The 17502-nt window shown below is 40.0% G+C and overlaps 1 pseudogene; it reads left to right on the top strand.

Moving 5' to 3' along the window:
* The first annotated feature begins 805 nt into the window (after positions 1–805).
* LOC102954630 lies at positions 806–16009 on the top strand (annotated as a pseudogene).
* Positions 16010–17502: the final 1493 nt, after the last annotated feature.

The raw sequence follows: 17502 nt of genomic DNA, 5'->3' as shown, positions 1-17502 counted from the left end.
ACTTACCTCTCCTGGAAAACAAGGATTCAGTCTACCTCTTGAAAGAGCAAGTGGCTGAATATGGTTAAGCATTAAAGAAAATTTACAATTTTGCCAAAAGGTAGTACATTAGTTAGGAGGTGACTTCTCCACCAAAGAGAGCACTCTACCCCAAAATTGGATTAGATGGTCCAGCAAAATCTAAACCCAACAACCAGATAGAAATTGGTAAGATTTGCAAAACTTAAGAGGTATTAAGTTTAGGCTATGGATTCCCAACTTTTCCAGACTAACTTGACTCCCTCAAGAACTTAACCAAAAATAGGTGGCCAGAATTTAGTTGAAAAGCTGGAACTGACTTTGTCACTTTGAAATCTAAATTACAGGAGACCGCAACCCCAGGTCTACTGGAATAAAAACAAAAACAAAAACAAACAAACAAACAAAAACAAAGAAAGCACATCTTATGTCCTTTCTGTACATTTCCTTGTGCTGAAGCAAAAAAAGGGTTGGCAGGAAGGTATCAATTATAGAGGCTTTGGCTCAACAACATGGGAAGAACCACTTTCTGTTTACATATTTTTCTAGATTCAATGGCTAGTGTCTTCCTTCCTGTTATGTGCCATGATCATGGATGCAAAACTGGTAGATGCATCTGTGGATACATCCTTGCCACACCACTAACTTCATAGGTTCTACATGCTGTTCAGTCCTGATTACTAACAAGCAACATCCAGCATTGCTCAGTCAACCGATTAACTAGGACTGACCCCTATTGTTTGTCTCTTGTGTGACCATTTGTCACTGTTATAATCTTAATCCTGCCATGTTGCTTCCACTACTTGATGAAGGAGACCCTCATGTCTATATAACAGCAACTGTAAAATTGAGTGTCCAAGAGGAAGATTGAGTTGATGTTACCCTATGGAATGGGGAACAAATGTTCCTTGTTTTGTTTTGTTTTTAACTTTTTTTGAACGTGTATTTATTTTTGAAAGACAGACAAAAAGCAAGCGGGGGAGGGGCAGAGAGAGAGGCAGACACAGAATCTAAAGCAAACTCCTGGCTCTGAGCTGTCAGCACAGAGTCCAACACGGGGCTCAAACCCATGAACCACGAGACCATGACCTGAGCTGAAGTTAGATGCTTAACCAACTGAGCCACACAGGCAACCAGAACAAATGTTCTTTTTAAATGATTGAGGTCAATACCATCGAGGTTAGACAGAGACTACATAAAACTGTGTAAGAGTTTGTATAAAACTGACCAAAGCTGGGTCAGCCCAAGTGGTGGAATTAATAGCCATTAAGGCACATAGTAAGAGCAATTATAAAGAAGGGGAAAGGGTGGGGTACCTGGGGTGACTCAGTCTGTTAAGCATCCAAATCTTGATTTCAGCTCAAGTCATGATCTCACGGTTTATGAGACTGAGCCCCAAGTCAGTCTCTGTGCTGACAGCATGGAGCCTGCTTGGGACTCTCTCTCCTCTGCCCCTCCCTGACTCATGCTTGTTCTCTGTCTCAAAATAAATAAATAAACATTTAAAAAAAAAAAAAAAGAAGGTGAAGGGAATGCACTGGCAGATCATTAAACAAAATAAGTGGCACTTTTGGCCTTGCTGAGAGAACTCATTTATGATGAGACGAATGTAAGAAAATGAATATATTTATGCATAAAGTCTGTTTCAGACATAGGATATTCAGCCTCATATTCAGAAACAAAAGAAACATTTGCTAAAATAAAGTTGTTCTGTCCATTTCAATGGTTTCTAATGCAGCTAAGATGCCATGTGGTTGCACCCAAAAAACGAGGTAAAGTTTGACCAAAATGTAAAAATACTGCTTCCACCATGAATAAGAGTTTGTGGGGAAATTTCTCACTGGTAGGTAGAGATGTGGAGGGCTTAGGCCTCATCTGTACCATCATAACCCAGGAAAAAATAAAACTTAAAAAGTGGGATACATATGGGTCTGAGCCATATCCCAGAGGACTTTCGAACACATAAAGATGGGCTTTATCCAGTTACCCAAGTCACAAGATTATGAATATGTACTTGCGATCATTTATAAAGTCTCTGGATGGTGAAGACTTCTCTAGCAGAAAAGCTACTCCAAGCACTGAAATAACTACACAAATTGTTAGACAGTAATTTTCCCACCTGGGGGATACCATCCCAACTCCCTAGGTACTGGGACAGTCATAAAGGGACTTGGTAAGGTGTTCTCGTTTAATCAAAAATCTTATTGCTCTTACTCACCACAGTTTCCGAGAAAAGTAGAGGTAAAATGCAGCTATCAAAAACTTTATATTGGGGTGGCAGTAGGAGGAGGTGTACAATGGTAGCTTTTTGTGGCACTTTGGCTTTTTTAGAACCGAGGGAATCTGGAAGGGAGCTGCCACTCCTAGACCTCTTCCCTCTGAGTTTGTGATTCTGAGGTCCAAGATGGACAGTGTGCAAGATGGACAGGTCCAAGATGCACAGGAGGCTCCCAGAACATTGGCAGGGCAGTGGCCCAATTAATGGCCCAGAAACGCTACTGATTGGCCATCATTTCCAGGAATCTGGAAGTGGCCAAAGCCACTGGCCCTGGTGACCTTGGTGGAGATCTTTTGGTATTTAGCTATGATGCTGCCAAAAAACATGAGGTTCAAAATACATTTGAAGAGATGGAGAAAAACTTAGATCGAGTTTATTTCTTGGTAAATGCAGCTAGAATGAACAGGATAGCCTTTTAGCAAGAACAAAGCCTGAAGATATGACATCTCAGCTCATACTAATCTCTTGGGTTCCATGCTGACTTGTAAAGCTGCCATGAAGACTATGATTCAACAACCAAGAAGGCCTCTTGTTAATATAGCACATATTTGGTTTAAAAGGCAACTCTGGCCAGTCTGTGCATAGCACTGGTAAAGGAGGATTAGTTGGATTTTCACATATTCTTACTAAAGGTAACAAGAAAGAAAATTAGAGTGAGTATTGTTGCACCAGGATTTGTTCACACAGATATGATGAAGTACTTGAACATTTAAAGAAAAATATCTCTGTTGGGAGGTTTGGAAAACCTACTGGTGTGCACATGGTGTTGTGGGGTTTTTTTTGTTTGTTTTGTTTTTTGTTTTTGAGGGGTGTTTTTTGGAATCACCATATATGGCGCCTGGCTGGCTTAGTTGGTTGAGCATCTGACACTTGATCTCAGGGTTGTGAGTTAGAATGGCCATATATTACAAATTCTGGTAGTGTATAGGGATTACAAGTCATGATATAATTTACAGTTTATTAAGTTACAATAATGATTAGAATCAAAGGCATACTTCGTTTGGCTCGTGATTTGGCAGTCATACCTACATGGATGATATTTGCTAATCAAACCTATTGATGCTTAAAAAAAAACAAAAATGGGGGTGCCTGGGTGACTCAGTCAGTTAAGCATCTGACTTCAGCTCAGGTTGTGATCTCATAGTTTTTGAGTTCAAGCCCCGCATCAGGCTCTGTGCTGATGGTGCAGAGCCTGCTTGGGATTCTCCCTCTTTCCCTCTCTTTGCCCCTCCTCTGCTCTCTCTCTCTCTCAAAATAAATAAATAAACTTAAAACAAAGAATTGATGCTAAAATGTCTATTTCCATTTATATATGACTATTTCTTTTTTTTTTAATTTTTTTTAATGTTTTTTATTTATTTTTGAGACAGAGAGAGACAGAGCATGAACGGGGGAGGGGCAGAGAGAGAGGGAGACACAGAATCAGAAGCAGGCTCCAGGCTCTGAGCCATCAGCCCAGAGCCCGATGCGGGGCTCGAACTCACGGACCGCGAGATCGTGACCTGAGCTGAAGTCGGACGCTTAACCGACTGAGCCACCCAGGCGCCCCAACATATATGACTATTTCTAAAAAGAACAATATGTGACCAATTGTGTTTTCTAAAGGGTATGTACCTTATTGTCTGTAGCAATTGTAGTATACATACATTTTGTAAGTAATTATAAACAAGTATTAATTTATATATTTTCTCTCAAAATTATTATATAGTCTAGTTGTCTTGAGTTGTTTCATTGTATCGGGAAGTTCATTGTAACTTCTCTAGAAGTTAACCTTGTGGACCATTGCCAAAATAAAAGTGTTTACAGGGCATTGGTTGGTTGCCAATACTTTAGCAATCCTGCTAAAGTTAAATATTGTATTCCTTTTCCGTATGCCTTGGAAGATCAATTATACAGGTTGAAAAAAAAAGTATCAGTATCAGTTAGACACAGATACTAATTTACAGTCTGGTTTCTTTGAGTTGCATTACTCTGGATTGCGCAGCTGGGCAAAATATCCTACAAATATAAGTGTGGTACAATTGACCCCTATAAAAATTTTCAATGATGATGAGGATTAACTTTTAAGGTTTTAATATCTGGTATAATAAAGAGCTGCATAGATCTCATCAACTTAGGAAATAGAAATATTTATTTATTTTTAATCCACAAAACACTCAGTAAAACAAACTACTTAAAAAGAGTACAAGAAATAATGACATTTTTAAAATTAAGGGTATTTTTTATTAATAAATATAATAATGATTCCTAACCTAAAATTTTAGAAAGATAATAGCTAATTACTTATGATCAGTCATAGATGATAATGCAAATAATGAATGAATTATTGAATAAATTAAATATCTTTACAAGGAACAGTTAAAGCATTAGTCTTAAGAGAAAATATTTGTCTGAGAATAAAGATAAAGACACAAACTGAATGTCAGGCAACACCTATTTTGCATTGAACTCTTTTGTGGGGAATAGTGTGATATTTAAATGTTGGGGCACCTGGGTGGCTCAGTCGGTTGAGCAACCGACTTTGGCTCAGGTCATGACCTCACGGTTTGTGGGTTCGAACCCCGTGTTGGGCTCTGTGCTGACGGCTCAGAGCCTGGAGCCTGCTTCAGATTCTGTGTCTCCCTCTCTCTCTGCCCCTCCCCCGCTCATGCTCTGTCTCTCTCTCTCTATCTGTCAAAGTAAATAAACATTAAAAAAATTTTTTTTAAAAAATAAATGTCATTGGATTCGTGTTGATTTTTCTTATTTATCATTTTTAAATGTTTTTTTCAAATTTTTATTTAAATTCTAGTTGCTTAACATATAGTGTAATATTGGTTTCAGGAGTAGAATTTAGTGATTCATCACTTACATATAACATCCAATGCTCAACACAACAAGTGCCCTCCTTAATATCCATCACCCATCTAGCCCATCCCCCAGCACCTCCCCTCCATCAACCCTCAGTTTGTTCTCTATAGTTAAGAATCTCTTATAGTTTGCCAGCATCTCTTTTTGTTCCTTTCCCCTATTTTATCTGCTTTGTTTCTTAAATTCCATATATGAGTGAAATCATATGATATTTATCTTTGACTGACTTATTTTGTGTCACATAATACACTCTAGCTCCATCTACAACATTGCAAATGGCAAGATTTCATTCTTTTTTATGGCTGATTAATATTCCATTGTATATACTTACATACCACATCTTTCTTTATCCATTCACCAATTGATGGACATTTGTGCTCTTTCCATAATTTGGCTGTGGATGATAATGCTGCTATAAACATTGGGGTGTATGTGCCCCCTCAAATCGGTATTTTATATCTTTTGGATAAATACCTAGTAGTGCAATTGCTGAGTCATAGGGTAGTTCTATTCTTCACTTTTTGAGAAATCTCCATTCCATTTTCCACAGTGGCTGCACCAGTTTGCATTCCCACCAGCAGTGCAAGAAGTTCCTCTTTCTCCACATCCTCGCCAATATCTGTTGTTGCCTGAGTTGTTCATTTTAGCCATTTTGACAGGTTATCAGGTGGTATCATAGTTTTGATTTGTATTTCCCTGATGATGAGTGATGTTGAACATCTTTTCATGTATCTGCTGGCCATCTGGATTTCATCTTTGGAAAAAGTGTCTTTTTATGTCTTCTGCCCATTTCTTCACTGGATTATTTGGTTTTGGGTGTTGAATTTGGTAAGTTCTTTACAGATTTTGGATACTAACCCTTTATCAGATATGTCATTTGCAAATATCTTCTCCCATTACATAGGCTGCCTTTGAAATTTGTTGATTGTTTCCTTTGTCGTGCAGATTTTTATCTTGATAAAGTCCCAGTAGTTCATTTTTGCTTTTGTTCCCCTTGCCTCCAGAGACATGTCTAGTAAGAAGTTGCTACTCCCAAGGTTAAAGAGGTTGCTGCCTGTGTTCTCCTCTAAGATTTTGATGGTTTGTTTTAAACATTTACTGCATTTTTATAGATTTATTAGAGCTGAACATTATTTTATTTAAACAGATTTAATTTATTTTATTTAAAATTTTTTTTTACTGTTTATTTATTTTTGAGACAGAGAGAGAGAGAGAGAGCATGAGCCAGGGAGATGCAGGGAAAGAGACACAGAATCCACAGCAGGCTTCAGGCTCTGAGTTGTCAGCACAGAGCCTGACACAGGGCTCGAACCCACAAACTGTGAGATCATGACCTGAGCCAAAGTCAGACACTTACCTGACTGAGCCACTCAAGTACCCCTATTTAAACAAATTTGATTTTATAATGCAAGTCAATGCAAAAATATGAATAGTATATAATAAATAAATATAATGTAATAAAAATAATAAAAATAAAAAATAAGTCAAATCTAAGCTCTAAATTAAGGGGAAAAAACTGAAATTGGTCAAGTTCTCTGAAACTCTTGAACATCCCTGGCTGAGAATTTTACCCCTAGTGGCCATCAGGTCAGCCCATTCTGAAACCCATAGACTATAAACTTCTGAGACAATAACTAGAAGACTATGCACCTGTAAGTCTTAGCACACATCGCTGATTTGACCTTGCATCATACAGATCTAGCTAAGTGCTGTCAAAATGAAATTCAATAGTTACTCTTATCTTCCATGGGTGCAAGCTGGATTTTCAAAAATTTCACCTTTAGAACCTCTTCACTGCTTCAACCTAGGTACTAAGTATTCTGGAAAAGACACCAATTGGAAATCTTCTCTGGTACAATGCTGGAAAGGATCCTATGAAGGCATGTTAACAACAGATACTGTCATAAAACTACAAAGAGTTTATTCTGGATCCATGTGTCTATCTCCTATGCAAAAGAAGGTCATAGAAATTGATTTGATAGTAGAGGACAACTGGGAATATTGTCTCAAACTGAGCCTTAAATTTACATCCAGATGAAGTAAACTACTTTATGGCTGACAGTAGCTACCCAAGTACTTTGAACCAAGCTGATGAATACTTGACGTAGACAGCTTCTACCCAAGATCACCATAACAAGACTAAATACCCAAAACCACTATTTTTCTCCCCTTACTTCCTTCTTTTTAAACTCTTTTTCTTTATGCTTTCCACTTCTGTGTCTAATCCTTATAGATACTGATTTATTTTTGTAAGTTAACCTTGTTGATACTTAATATACTATGAATTATGTTATGCTTTTTAATCTCTTTAAGACATGTTCCCATAAAGATCTTATGCTCATCATCATGATGATAACATTAAAACAGTTGGGAGTTCCTGTAAGAATATCATACTCTGCCTGCCTCAAGTATTTGTCAATGGGTTGCACAATAAGGAAATTTCATTTTATCTACATTTCTTTCTACCTTTGTTTCCCTCATCATTCCCCTGTGAACAATTTTGACCCTTAAATCTTTAAGGTTGCTGAAGGTGGAAGGTCTTCTTTTCTGTAACTTCTTCCTACTGAATAGGGGCATAGAGATGTCCCTGCCTATGGGTCAACATTGGTCACTTGGGGAAATTATATATATTATATATTATATACATATATATATATATATATATATATATAACATATATAAATATATAAAATGTATATTAACATGTTATATGTATGAGTTTATATATATATATATATATATATATATATATATATATATATTACAGAAGGCAGAGGAAGCCAATCCAAGAAACTTGAAGCCTGAACTTTCTTGATGAAGTGATGCTAGATAACAGAAATGCTTTAGATTATACACTAGGATGATAAGGCAATATTTGCTTGCTGGCTAAACGTCCTGTTAAAACTGGATAAATGAGAGTTCCTTACATAAAACTCAAGAAAAAGCCAACTGGTTATCCAAAATCTGACAAAATGTACCATAGGATCTTTTCACATGGCCTGAATTTGGCAAAAGGAAGAGTGCTTTGTAAATATTAGTTATGCATTTTCTACCTCTGTTTCTAATCAGTAGGGTTGTCAAATTATATATAAACAGGTTCTAAAATGCTGTAGCATACTTACATCTCATCAAACATCATGATCCTGAATCAAAAAGATTCTAAAGCAATTCTAATAAATACAACTTCTGAGAGATTGGTACCTATGATAGAGTGTGATGGCCCCAATTCTTCATGCTTCTCTGTGTCCTTAGCTTCTTCCATATATCCTCTTTGAAGCATGGGACCATAGGAAAAACATAAAGCTGAGAATGTAACAGGAACAAGAGAAAAACTCTGTCATCACAGCCCCAATCTATGCATAAGGTAAAACCAGAGAATTTTGAAGCCCGAGGTGTACTGAGAGTAACCATAGAAACAAGATAAACCAAACCAGGCTACTGCTTATATTGACTAAACTTCCAACCCTAAATGCCTAGTAGAAGAAGATGTTCCCATTCCTATTTCAGTGCAAATACCATTTACTTCAGCCTTTACTGAGCAATACACCATGTCTGGATTTCAACCAGAAATTGCAAGACAAAAAGTCAAGAAAGAGCAAACTCCTTTCAAGAGACAGCGCAATGAACAAAGGCAGATTTAGATATGACTGGATGTTGTAAGTATCAGATAGGAAATTTTAAATAACTACAATTAATATGTTAAAGATTTATGGAAAAGTTGACAATATGCAAAAAAGATGAGGAATTTCAGCAAAGAAGTAAAAACTGTAAGGAAGAATCAAATAGGAATTGAGAATAAAGCAAACATGGTTAAAACAAATGATGAATGCCTGAATAGGCTCATGAAGACTTGACACCAGGGGCATCTGGGTGGCTAGTTGGTTAAGTGACCAATTCTTAATTTCAGCTCAGGTCATGATTTCACAGTTAGTGAGACTGACCCCTATGTCAGGCTCTGCGTTATCAGCAGAATAGTCTGCTATCAGCACAGAGTCTGCTTGGGATTCTCTCTCCCCCCTGCTTGCACTGTCTCTCTCTCTTTCTCACTCTCTCAAAATAAACAAATAAACTTTCAAAAAAAAAAAAAAACTTGACACCATGGAAGAAAGGATCAATCAACTGGAAAAGAGGTTAACAGAAATTACCCAAATCAAAACACAAACAGGAAAAAAAAAAAAAGAGGACAATCCAAAAGCTGTGAGACAATATCAAACAGTCTAACACTATATAATATGAATCTCAGAAGGAGACGAGAGTGAGAAAGGGACATAAAAAATATTTGAAGACAGAATGGCTGAGATTTTTATAGAAATAATGAAAGAAATAAACCACAGATGCAAGAAGCTTGTTGAATACTAAGCAAGATAAATACTGCCTTTCCTCAAAACCATCCATCTAAACACATCATATTCAAAGAGTCAAATACAAGAAGAAAGAGAGAGAGAGAGAGAGTATCTTAGAGGCCAGAGGGGAAAAAATACACAAGATAAAGGGAAAATAGGTAAGAATTACAGTAGATTCTCCTCAGAAACTATACAGGCCAAGAGACAATGGAACATTTTTAAAGTGCAGAAAGAACAGAACTCTCATGTCTGAATGCTATATATACCCAATGAAAATATCTTACAAAATTAAGGAGAAATATAAGCTTTTTCAGACAAACAAAAATTGAGGGAATTCACTACTAGCAGATCTACATTATAAGAAATGTTAAAGGAAGTTTTTAAGGTAGAAGAATTCTGATAGCAGACAGAAATTTGGATCAATACAAAAAATGAAAAGATGCCCAACATTATTTGCCACTAGAGAAAACAAAACAAAACCACAATGAGATACCATTGCACACCTATTAGAATGGCTGAAATTCTAAGAATTGGACAATAACAATTGCTGGTGAGGATGCAGTACAACTTACTCCCACACATTGTTGGTGGGAAAGCAAAACGGGGCAGCTACTTTGGGAAAGAGCTTGTCAGTTCCCTATAAAGGTAAACATATACTTACTATATGACCCAATAATCCTACTCCTAGGTATTACCCAAATGAAATGAAAACTTACCTTTATTTGCATACAAGTGATTAAAGCCGTTTTATTCATAATCACCAAACACTGGAAATCTCCTGTTTGCTCATCAACTGGGGAAAGGTCATAACCACATTGTGGTACATCAGTATAATGGAACACAACCCAGCTATAAAAAGGAATAAAATACTGGGGTGCCTGGGTGGTTTAGTCCTTTAAATATCTGACTCTTGATCTCAGCTCAGGTTTTGATCTCAGGGTCGTGAGCTCAAGCCCCACATTTGGCTCTGTGCTGGGCATGGAACCTACTTTTAAAAAAAAAAGGGACTGAATTACTGATAAACACAACAGGGATGAATCTCAGATGCCTTATGTTGTATGCAAGAAGTCAGATTCAAAAGACATATGACATTGTGGCACCTGGGTGGCTCAGTCGGTTAAGCGGTCGACTTCGGCTCAGGTCATGATCTCACGGTTTGTGGGTTGGAACCCTGTGTCAGGCTCTGTGCTGACAGCTCGTTGGAGCCTGGAGCCTGCTTCGGATTCTGTGTCTCCCTCTCTCTCTCTGCCCCTCCCCGACTCATGCTCTGTCTCTCAAAAATGAATAAATGTTAAAAAAAATTTTTTAAAGACATATGACATGTTAAAATAAGCAAAATTATAGGGAAATAAAATAAATCATGGGTTTCCAACGACTGAGAATTAGGAAAGGGGGTAATTTTTATGGGTGAGGGGATCTTTGTGCATCTTGATTGTGTGGGTGGTAGTAGCAGTGGTTACACAACTATGTGTGATTGTCACATCTCAGAGAACTGTATACTAATAAGAAAGAATTGTCCTGTGTATACATCACCCCTCATTAAATATAAAACAGATAAATAAAACAAAAAAAATCTATTTGATACAATACTCAAAACTGATCTGAACCTAATATGGATAAGAAAGCCTTGATAATTTTCTTATCCTTTGAGTTCAACTTTTTATCCCTGAGTAAGGCAGGGCCACTAGAAAGTGCTTGTGAAAGAACAACTTTACAATCATTGCAACACTTGCCTGGCATTTATCAAATCTGAATGCTGTTCTAACCAGCCCAAGCTGATAAATGACTTTGATAAATAAGCTAATAAGTAAACTTTGAGCAGTGCACTAGAAAAGCTGATAAACAACCAAGAGTCTGAATGACTTCTGTTAGGGTCACCCAACCTAATTCTTGGGCTACAGAACAAGATGGGCTTCACACAAAGATATACATCCATAGGGACTCCTCCCGGCCAATCCTCAGTACAAGCTGCAATCCATAATTGGCAAAACTATAATGAACCTCTCTTTTCTAGCATGTAAAATCCCTGATTTTTCCCCTTGGGGAACCAGTCAGTGAAATCCATAAATGCAGCACTCACATTTTAATAACAAAGTAGCCCTTCTTTCTTTAATAGCATAGCTGGATAGCCACTACCCCAATCAGGAAATAGAACATAACTAGCACCCCAGAAGGGATGCTTTTGTCCAAACACTGTCCTGTTTCTCCTCCCTGAAAGTAACAACTATCATATGTCTAACACCATGGATTAGTTTTGCCTTTTTTGGAACTTCACAGAAATAGAATCATACTGAATCATATGGATAATTTTATTACTGGTTTCTTTCCCTCCACATTATGGCTGCAGGAATCCACGTTGCTGCATAAGTAGTTGTTCATTTTTTATTGCTATATGATATTCCACTGCATGAATATATCACACTATAATTATCTATGTGCTACTGCGGGACATTTGGGTTGTTTCTGGTTTGAAGTATTATAAACCATGCTGTAAGGAGCATTCTATTATATGCCTTTTAGATATATACCTTTTGAAGTACGGAATGTATTCCTAATTTAAAATTAAATTACATTTTGAAGTAATGAACAAATTCAATCAGTATTTCTTCATATTTCTTGTTGACAAATTGTGCAAATACACACTTGCATGTAAAAGTTTTTAATGTTTGTTTATTTCTGTCTTTTGCCATTAGAATCCAGTTATTAAAATTATTCTGGGGTGTGCCTAGGTGGCTCAGTCAGGCATCTGACTTCGGCTCAGGTCATGATCTCCTGACAGTCAGGTCCATGAGTTTGAGTCCCGCATCGGGCTCTGTGCTGACACTGTGGAGCCTGGAGCCTGCTTTGGATTCTGCATCTCACCCTCTCTCTGCCCCTCCCCACTCATGCTCTGTCTCTCTCAAAAAATAAATAAACATTAAAATAAATAAATAAATAAATAAATAAATAAATAAACAAACCTATTGTGAAACATTAATATTTAGATGGATTAAGAATGTGGTCATGGGGGCGGGGCTCAGTGGCTCAGTTAAACATCCAACTCTTGATATTGGCTCAGATCATGATCTCACAGTTCACGAGACAGAGCCCTGTGGTGGGCTCCGCACTGACAGTGAGGAACCTGTTTGGGATTCTCTCCCTCTCCCTCTCTTTCTGCCCCACCCCCACTTATGCTCACATGCTATCCCTCTCTCTCAAATAAATAAATAAACATTAAAAAAAAGAGTATGGTAGGTCATAAAGGCAGCATTTTCTTTTTTCACTGATTTGTAAAGAATTCCTTTTTTTAATGTAAATTGCAAACAAAGCCAAAAGTGTTCTTTAGTGTTTTAATTGAAAAAGGAAATTAAAATTCCATTCAGAAGAATGCAGAGAATTATATCCTTTGAGAAGAAGAAAGGTTATATAATAGAATTCAGACACCCTCCCTGTGTTTTAATTTAGCTGACCTAATTTGTCTTTGAGATTTTACTTTAAAACCTGACTATAAACAACCTAATATTAAGCTGAATATTACAATTCAGTAGAACATTTAATGAGCTATACACATGTACACAAATTTACAAGACTCCATGGCTGTAATACACAGAAGTCATAAAACCATTAATGGCTTACAGTCTCCATTTCACTGTTAATGGATACTCTCAGCACCATTGTTAAACTAGTGTAAAAAGTATTTGAATACAAATGTGAGCAATGACACATTCGTTAACCTTTAAAACATGGATGTTTTTTCCGTGTCCACATCTACTTAGATCAGAACACTATTTACCTAAAGAAAATATAGATGCCTGATTGAATGCTCACAAAGATCCCCTACTCTGGTTACTTGGGAATATGGAGCCTCCAGAAAGAAGAACCAGTAGATAGGTCAAAAAGACAACTGAGTCATAGTTTTGGTTTTCCTGCTTATTGTGTGTATTTTTTAAAAAGTCAAATTTGTGAGGCAGCTGGGTGGCTCAGTTGGTTGAGTGTTGGACTCTTGATTTTGCCTCAAGTCATGATCCCAGGGTTGTGGGATCGAGCCCCAGATCGGACTTCGTGCTGAGTGTGGAGCCTACTTAGGATTCTCTCTCTCTCTCTCTCTCTCTCTCTCTCTCTCTCCCCCTCCCTCCTCCTAAAATAAAAAGGAAAAGAAAACTAAATCAAAAACTAAATAAAAATCAGATTTGTGAAGATGTATCCTGAAATAAAAACAATTTTTTTAATAGGGTAACACATGTCCCGGCATAGTGATATTCATGGGCCATCCTCTTCATGGCACTGCCTGGGCTTTGTGACACTTGTGACAGGGCCACTTTTACTGGCTTAGGCTCTGCTGCCTGGCCTGGAAGGGGGGAGTTTTGCTTCCCTTCATGGGGGTGGGTACTCCATCCAGACCTTCCAGCACATCTCTCTCTGTCTGCCCCTGCTGCCCACTCCATCCACAAGATTGACCCTCTCGTAGATCCATAATTGCCTCGACCTCTGCCCAGCTCAGTGGAGTTCTTAACCTCCATGGGCACAGGTCTGAGTCCTAATACTCTGAGCCTCAGCCTCTCCATCTGTCACACACATGTTCAGTGTGCTTCACAGGGATACGGGGAGAATGAGAGGGAGTCATTTCTAAGAATCATTTTTAGTAACAGCACTGGATACAGGGGGTAGCCTTACATTTTGCCAATCAGCGCCTATTGACTTAAAAATATTTTAAAATCTAAAGAATTCTTACATGTGAATTCTTTTACACTATAAAAGTTAAGGGCCATATTTTCTTGAAGCTATGGTGACAGTCTGACTAGAACTAAGGACAAGTGTGTTAATGTACACGTGGTCATTCTGCATCTCAAAGGTGGGGAGTAATCCTTGGTTTGGGGGCTGCAGCTGTGATGCCAAACTTTACCTCCTTTTTTCATCTGCCAAAGCCTGCTTGATGGCTTCTCAGTCTCTTTGAACTTCCCCGCACCAAAGTGGAGAGCCCACAGCTGCTTTGTCCCAGCAGGTCTGGGCAGCGCTCCAGGTTGTTTTTCAAACCTGCCATACTTTCCTCTAGTGGGAAGAGATTCTTTTTCTTCTAACTCCTATGGTGCTTTCTCACTTCCCCGTCTCCCTTTGTGCCATTGGATTCCATGGTCTATCTCATCAAGAACAGCTGAGACGGAAGCTGTTGGCAAACCCCCTTTCCCCCTTTTCCCAACATACAACATACACATACAACTTTTCCCAACAATTTCCTAGCATCCCTTGCAGCTAGATGAGGCCATGCTGCCTCCACTTCTGTCTGACCCACAGTACTTGGTGTTCCTTCCCCGTGCTCAGGCTGGGTGCTGTCAGTGTCCCACTGACCTGACCCCAGACTGGGCTGTGAAATCTAGTTTGTAGTGTTAACTCACTAAAACGTGGGCATTTTGATGGTTATCACAGTTGGGCTACACTGACAAATTGCTCAACCAATCTTGGGGTCTTCTCGCCAACATTTGGAACTCCCTTGTGCCTTTATCCTTTTATACTTACCTGGGTAAACCTGAGCTAAATGGACCAGCATCTACCTGTCTTTATATACCAGCACTGTGGGGCACTGCCAGAGAGAAATCTCACCTTCAGCAGGGATGCCGCATGCCCCGCAAACCTAAGGTGCCCCCAAGTCAGCTCCCTCTACCATCCTCTGCTGTGACTATTTCAAGTCTTTGGTTTCCTGAAGCCCTTGATTCTCATTCTCCCTTCCTACTTCAAAGAAAAAGTTTCAGCCATTGGTTTGGGAACTTGCTCTGAGCCCCCCCATATCTGCGCCCACCCTTCCATCTTCTCCTTGTCCTGCCAGTGAGTCACACCCCAGCCCTTCCCAGGGCACTGGATCCCAGCCTCTGACCTCCACAGGGACACTGCCTTACCTCATGCCCTTTCTCTCCTGCATCTTCCACTCTCTTAGAGCCTGTTTTTGTGCTCTGGGCTCGGTATGATGAATTCTCTATAAGCAGAGCCTAGTTCAATATAAACACACACACAGCGGCCTTAATGCCTCAAACACCGCTTACAGAGCAGCTGCTGAGTACTTTCAATCTAGCCAAAATGCAAATATTGCTCAACTATCCTGGTCTCCTTCTCTCTCTCTCTCTCTCTCTCTTAACTAACTGTTGTGCTCCCCCTAGATGAAAAGGTTCTCTCTAAAAGGGGTGACACAGATCATTCGCTGTGGGGGGCACACAACATGGGTTGCTACCACTTGCTTTCCTGCTGGGGATAATGGAGACCCTCCAGGGAACACTTACACCCCTCCGACTCCCTCCTCATGGGAGGAAACTGGATTGCGCTATAAAAAGCTGCCATTAAAGGCATAGAGTCTGTGGGGAACTGCGCTGACAGGCCGCGGGAGCGCCGGCTGAGCATAGTCTGTCTCCCTGAGCAGCACAGGCCTGACCCGCAGCCATTCCTGGCACAGGCGCCCTCCCTTCCTCTAACAGGATGGGTAAGCGCATCACGGGATCTGTTCCGAACGTCTAAATGTTCAAGCGATGACCCATCTGCATTTTGCAAAGCCTAGGCGTGTGCATTTAAGAAACGCCGGGAACGTGTTTCAATCCTCTTTAGAGAGAAAACAGAAGCTGTGTCTAATCGGCATTTCAGACGTAACACGTCGAACCCGAAATTGTCTTTCTCCTTTCTCTACAGCCGGCTCCATCTCCCCCAGGGTGTCAGCGGTGCAGGCCAAAAATTCAGCCTGACTGGCCTCTGGTTCTCGCTCACCCGACATCCCACCCATCGCGATATTGTTGGCTTGACTTTCCAGCTACGCCCGCCCGCACCACTTCTGCCCCCTCCCGCCCGACTGTGGCCCCAAGAGCCACCATTTTTCCTCCGGTGGCCATCTTGTTTCCACTCGTCTCGTCGCTTCTGCTCGCCACAGGAAAGGTAGGCGGTTTGCATCGTGAAACTCTGCACTGTCCCTGCTGAAAACGGCCCTCTAGCCCTTCTGGAATCAGATCTGAAGTCCTCTGGGTGCCGAGCCTAGCGGGTGGCCAGGTGTTCCCCCCAGTCTGCTGCCCTGCGAGCTCTGTCCCCAGCCTCCTTGCTGCTTCCCTTCCCCCCAGTTTTATTGCACGATCGTTAATATAATAACATGGTGTGAATGGAAGGTGTAAAACACGATGGTTTCAAGTGCACAGTGAGAATGGTGGCCACATTAAGCTTGGTCGTGATCGCCTTAGGTTCCTTGCTGCTTCTTGAGCCTGCCAGGCAAACTCCTGTCTCAGAACTTTTGCACTGGCTGTGCCCTCCGCAGGGAAAAGCTCTTCCCTGGGAAGTAAGCCAGTAGAATGGCCCTTGCTTGATGTCAGTATTAGTTGGCTAAGGCTGCAGGAAGCACCAACTGGGTGGTTTAAAGCTGGGTGACTGTGAGGGAACCAGATTCCCTCAAGGTTCTGGAGCCGGAAGTCCAAAATCAAGGGGTCAAACCAGGCCAAGATCTCTCTCAAGGCTCAAGGCAAGAATCTGTTCTACATTTTCCCTTAGCTTCTGGGGTCCCCAACAGAATGCTGGCTTGTAGATGAGTCACCCAATCTCTGCTTCCATTGTCACCTGGAGTTTACCCTTTACATCGGTGTACCTTCTCCTTTTCTTATAAGGACACCAGTCATGTTGGATTAGGGGACCCCCTCCCCCAATCAGTATGACCTCAGCTACATCTACAAAGACCTTATTTCCAAATAAAGTCAGATTCACAGGTACTAGGGGTTAGGATTTCAACACATCTTTTTAAGGGACACAAGGTAACTGTAACTACATCCTGTCTACGTAGAATACTGATTTGCTCTGTCATCTCTGCCTGCTTTTTTTCCCCTATGGCATTTTCCACTGTCTAAAAATAATGCATTTGGCTGTCCCAAAGGACAATGGCAGCTGTTGAAATTCGACTCTCTCCACCCATGTTCCTAAAAATTGTACAGATGAGCAAGGAGAGAAAACCAAACCACCCATTGCTCATGTCTATGGCACACCTAAGGGGCAGGCGAAGAAGAAAATAGCAAAAACTAAGCG

This window comes from Panthera tigris, chromosome B3 (genome assembly GCF_018350195.1).
Source record: "Panthera tigris isolate Pti1 chromosome B3, P.tigris_Pti1_mat1.1, whole genome shotgun sequence".
Lineage (NCBI taxonomy): Eukaryota > Metazoa > Chordata > Mammalia > Carnivora > Felidae > Panthera > Panthera tigris.
The sequence above is the reverse complement of the archived record's forward strand: the minus strand, read 5'-3'. Positions and strand labels throughout refer to the sequence as shown.